This window comes from Harmonia axyridis, chromosome X (assembly GCF_914767665.1).
Source record: "Harmonia axyridis chromosome X, icHarAxyr1.1, whole genome shotgun sequence".
Classification (NCBI taxonomy): Eukaryota; Metazoa; Arthropoda; class Insecta; order Coleoptera; family Coccinellidae; genus Harmonia; species Harmonia axyridis.
In genome coordinates, this window is record NC_059508.1 from 30904015 (window position 1) to 30909733 (window position 5719).

The 5719-nt window shown below is 50.9% G+C and overlaps 1 pseudogene; it reads right to left on the reverse strand.

The window, feature by feature from the left end:
- Window positions 1–5526: 5526 nt before the first annotated feature.
- The window catches only part of LOC123688275, a 2791-nt pseudogene continuing 2598 nt past the window's right edge, over window positions 5527–5719 (reverse strand).

A 5719-nucleotide genomic window follows, 5' to 3' on the forward strand; every position in this document is an offset into this window, starting at 1 on the left:
GTGTGGCTCCTTGTAGACTTTTAATCTCTTATTTTTGAAGAAACCTTCGAGCATATTGACCACGGCATTGTGCCGCCTGACCCTGCCGTCATGGCTTTTGGGGCAGACTTGGATCACATGAGCTGTGGTCTCATCTCTATCACATCCATTCCGACACCTAATGGCGTCAGGTGGACGAGGCTGTCCACGAGTGGTTCTTACACGAGATGGTAGTGTGTTTATATGTACGCGGTGGTATTGTATGTAGTCCCTCCCAGGAATACCACCGGAGGTCGTATCGATCCACCGAGTCGAGGCAAAGCACGTCCTACTCTCCCTCAACTCTTTTCCATCGTTAGCAGAATATAATCTTTGCGACCAATAGGTCTCTCGACTAGCCTTGGAATAAAGTCTATCCCCAAATCGAGATAGGACTTTCTCAGCCCAGGCGATCCTGTTTTGAGTCCAAGGTAGGGAACCAGCTGATCGCGCGGAACCGGACGATGACAGTCGCAGGCTCAAGAGCCTGGCCCGCATCATTCCCGGTATCTGCGTTTCGAAGTTAGGTAGACCGAGACCACCACTCTTACAAGGAGCATGAAAATAGCCGATGGGAACGTCCTTTGGGAACTGTAACCAGCGCCTAACACTAGCCCTCAGCTGTAGGTCCAAGAGCCTAAGCGTTCCAACCGTACACCCAGACAGTATCAACGAGTGATATAGCCTGGGTACCAGAAAGTAACGCAGGATCTTCAGTCTCTGCTGCGGTTTCAGTGGTGCTGCTGAGATCATTTTCAACTCTTTTTCTAGAGAGAATTTCACCTTTCGTGTTCCACCTGGAGACAATTGCACGCCTAAACACGTCCAGTAATCTGTTGGGCCTAACTGGGGTATCAGGGGACCGTCTTTTTCCAGGCGAAACCGTGGCGTGGTGAGAACTTTCATTTTTTGTTCCTTTCCAGAGGGAACTAATGAAACAGCTGTACATTTGCTAGTGTTAAATGTTAAGCCACTGGTTCGGGCTGCGTTCTGGATAGCCCTAGTTGCCAAGTCCATTCCCGGGGCTGTCCCGGTAATAATGGCGATGTCATCTGCATAAGCCACCGCATTAATGCGATCGCCTCCTACATCGTAGCCAACTTCGGATGGGATTGCCTGCAAGAGAGAGTTGGCAACCAACGAAAACAAAATAGTTGACATTGGGTCGCCTTGTCGCACTCCTCTCTTCACTTGAATCGTTCCCGACCGCTGCCCATTACACTCCAAGACTGTCGTACTTTTTGCGTAAGTGGTAACAACGTACTCGACTATACAGGACGGGAGACCTGCCTCTACCATTGCCTTTCGTATTGCATGGTGACTTACCGAGTCAAACGCTTTGGCGACGTCAAGGGAGACCAGATGAATCTGTTTAAGATGCTGGCGAGCATGTTGGAGGACTGCAGCTAGGATAGCCACATTCTCCGCACACCCGTCTTCCAAACACCTTTGTCTCTCATCGATAACCTCCGCAGAATAGATACGGCGCGCCAGTATTTTGTGTAGCTGACGCACAATCACCGATGTAATACTAATCGGCCGGTAGTTCTCGGGCATTCCTCCGTGCTTTTTGGGCACAAAAATCGTCCTGCTAGTCAGGAGTGTTGCGGGAAAGGATCCCATGTGAAGTATGAGGTTGTAAAACACCGCACGGTGTTTACAAGGTACTCTCTTCCACATAGACGTTGTTACACCATCAATACCTGTGGCTGTGTTCAGAGGAGTATTATTCGTAGCGATCTCTTCCTCCGTGATGGGGATCGCCACAGCCTCCTTTGTGACTGCGCTCACCACCGGAGCATTATCGACTGGAGCAGATGACGTTGTTAGGATCGGCTCCCAATGTTCATACATTAGGTTGAGATCCGGCACTTCATCTTTCTGCTCGCCGTCAATCACAAATTTGGCAGCCCGAGACATATTCTTTTTACAGAGTTCTTGTACTCGGGCATACTCCTGGCGTCTTCGATGCTGTCTGTTCGAAGCACGCTTTGGCTTGGCCCCGTGTGGCTTCGCCTGTTTTTTAGCCGTATTGCCGTATGATGTAACTGCGGCCTTCAACCATTCAACGACCATTTCTGCAGGGTCTTCGCCTCTTTGCGCGACGTCGACCATCCTCTCCAGAATCTCCTGGCCACGATATCGTGGGCCCTCGAGAGTTCCTAGCAGCACGGCAGCCGCACCCAAAAAGGGCGAGGTTCTGCGATCGTTGGTTGCAGGGCATACCGGAGGAGGATCTTCTACTTGAGGATACTGATCAGACCTTTCGGTTAGATTCTGTAACAGGCCTCGATAGGCCTGAGACTTCCTCATATTTGAAATCCCCTGTGGTGTTCTATCAGGCAGAACGTGTTCGGAGAGGTGGATGTTTAGGAATTTAACTTTCTGCCCGCCCCGATCGCAATGATCGTGGTTGAGAATGTATGTCTCCTCTGCAGCCACCAACCTGAGTTCCTCCTGCAAGTAGGGCTTCCTTCTCCGGCCAATCTTAATTTCCGAATTGGCGATGTCTGGATGTACATGACGCCGATGTTGACCCAGTCCAATCTTGGTTGCAAAGCTGCTACCGCAATTTGGACACTGAAAGTTGGGATTTTCCGTCTCCCCGAAAGGCACGTCATCAGGAGGTTCTTCACTGATATGAGAAGCAACAGATCTAGTCTCTCCTAGGTTCCCACCACCATCATTGGGACCGTCCTCGGATTGACTAGCTTCGCCCCCCGTACCAAGAAGCATCTCCCTAGTTTCCTTTTCGGATTGATTTCTTGCCTCCCCTTGGGATCCACCAGTTGGTATCTCACCGGTTCTTAAAGAAGTACTAATCTCACCTAGGTAGGCACCATTGCTAGCCCCGCCATGGGTTCGAGTTTTCCCCCTTTCGTCCCCTAGAGGTCGCCCTCTGGTCACCTCATCAGTTTGGTCCTCCCCTTGGGGCCCACCAGTTGGTATCTCTTGAGTTCTTAAAGGAGTGTTACTCTCCCCTAGGCAGGCACCATTGCTAGCCCCGCCACCAGTTCGAGTTTTCTCGCTTTCGTCCCTTAGAGGTCGCCCTCTGGTCACCTCATCAGTTTGGTCATCTCCTCTTTCAGTGCAAGCACCTTCCCTTAGAGAGTCTCTATTACTAGTCCCCTCATGAGTTTGTGCGCTCGCTGGGCCCACCTCACTTAGAGGCCTACCGTCTTCGGGTCCCTCACCGGTTCGAAGAAAATCACTGGTCTCCCCTAAGCTCCCGCTATCGGTTCGACCAGATTCTCCCATCTCCCCTAGAGGTGTCCCTCCGGTTACCTCTCCAGATCGGTGAATCTCAGGATCTTTTTGGTGATCATCATCCCCTAGAGAATCTCCAAGTCTGATTATCTCGTTGGTTATAATGATCACCGAGCCCACCCCTCTTCGAGGCCTACATTTAGGTATCTCACCGGTTCGTAGGGCGTCCCCAGTCTCCCCTGAGCTTCCGCTTTTGGTTTGACTAGATCTTCCCTCTTCCCCTAGAGGTCGCCCTCCTGTTACCTGCCCAGAACGGTGGACTCTGCCTTCGCTGTGGCCGTTCTCCCCTAAAAGAACGGTCACTGGGTTCATCATACCTTGAGGCCCACTAGCCGGTATTTCACCGGTTCTAGTCACCTCATCAGAATGGTGAACTCCCCCATATGTGCGACCACACTCGCTTAGAGTATTACTATTGCTAGATTCCTCACTGGCTTGCATGGCCGCTGAACTTCCCTCTCCCAGAGGTTGTCTATCATCAGGTCCCTCATCAGTTTGACGGTTATCACTAGTCTCCCCTGTGTTTCCACTATCAGATCGACTAGATTCTCCCCTCTCCCCTTGAGGTCTCCCTCCGTACGCCTCTTTGGATCGGTGGGTTCGCATATGGTTTGCTAGGCCTCTTGCACTCGGTAGTGCTCTTTTGCATAGCAGGCAAGCGAACTTGCCGCCAGAAGTGTCGCGGGCCGAAGCCACTGTCTGCGACGGTGATACTAGGCCAGGGTTCCGAAGTCCCCGGCGTTGGCCTTTCGGCCGATAATTTCTATTTTCTTTATCAAACGCTAGTATCAGGTGATGCGTGAGGGTAGCAATCCCCCACGCACCCGAAGCCGAAGCTTCTGATACCCCTCTCATTTACCATGTTATAGCGTCTACCTCCTACGAGGCAGAGAGCTGGCCATTTGTGTGGGCTGCACACTTGACGCTATAGGCCGATGCATGACGTGAAGGGGTCCTTAAAAAAAAAAAAATTTTAAGGCGTCATGCCTCCTGAGTCTAAAAGACTCCGTAACTACGCCCATCCCCTCCAGAGGTTTTTGCCGAATACATGATACGTCTCTAGTACATAGTACAAGCGAGTACTATGAAGTTGGAGTGTCTTCCCGCCAGAGGCGTGTAGTTTTTGCCAATGACCAACTGTTGAGCACCATATACCTCAGAAGGACCACCCTCACACACCGAATTTTCGGACTGTCTTCTAAGCGACAAGAAGATGCCCTAGACCAAATGCAAAGAGCTAAATCCAACGTTGATACAGGCACCCACGAATCATATACAGGCCCCCTGGGCGGTTCAGGGAGATGTCCGAGGGATCTCTGTCATCGGGTTCTGAGAGAACCCGCGCTAAGAAGGCACGCCCGAACATCCACCCATTCATGGTGTGCCAGGGCTACACCTGACCACCACTTGTTGAGTCATAGTCTTCCCGGAAGATAGCGTCGGCTTATTACGCTACCCGCTATAGTATACTTAGCCACTCCGAGGAGTGTTACCAGCGGGACCTATAGGAGGTGATACTACAACTTGGGTCTGAGAGGCTATGAGTCGCATCAGACCCCGCAACTACGCCTATCTTTCACTCGTAATTCCGACAATATGCACCACATATCTACCACCTATATACCACATCATGGTCGGGTTTCGGGAAATCAAGGGGTGTTCGCGAACCCAGCAAACCAACCACTTCTTAAGGAGACTGAACACGAGTGATCAACCGATCGCGGGAACCACCGAGGGAGAGACAATGAAGTCTCCTAACTCACTCTTGTTATCCCAATGGACTGGTAACACCGAGGGAGAGACAATGAAGTCTCCTAACTCACTCTTGTTATCCCAATGGACCGGTAACACCGAGGGAGAGACAATGAAGTCTCCTAACTCACTCTTGTTACCCCAATGGACTGGTAACACCGAGGGAGAGACAATGAAGTCTCCTAACTCACTCTTGTTATCCCAATGGACCGGTAACACCGAGGGAGAGACAATGAAGTCTCCTAACTCACTCTTGTTACCCCAATGGACCGGTAGCACCGAGGGAGAGACAATGAAGTCTCCTAACTCACTCTTGTTACCCCAATGGACTGGTAAAACCGAGGGAGAGACAATGAAGTCTCCTAACTCACTCTTGTTATCCCAATGGACCGGTAACACCGAGGGAGAGACAATGAAGTCTCCTAACTCACTCCTGTTACCCCAATGGACTGGTAACACCGAGGGAGAGACAATGAAGTCTCCTAACTCACTCTTGTTATCCCAATGGACCGGTAACACCGAGGGAGAGACAATGAAGTCTCCTAACTCACTCTTGTTACCCCAATGGAACGGTAACACATTCATGTTAGCCGACCTGTTCCTTAAGAGAGTCATAGTTACTCCCGCCGTTTACCCGCGCTTTTTTGAATTTCTTCACGTTGACATTCAGAGCACTGGGCAG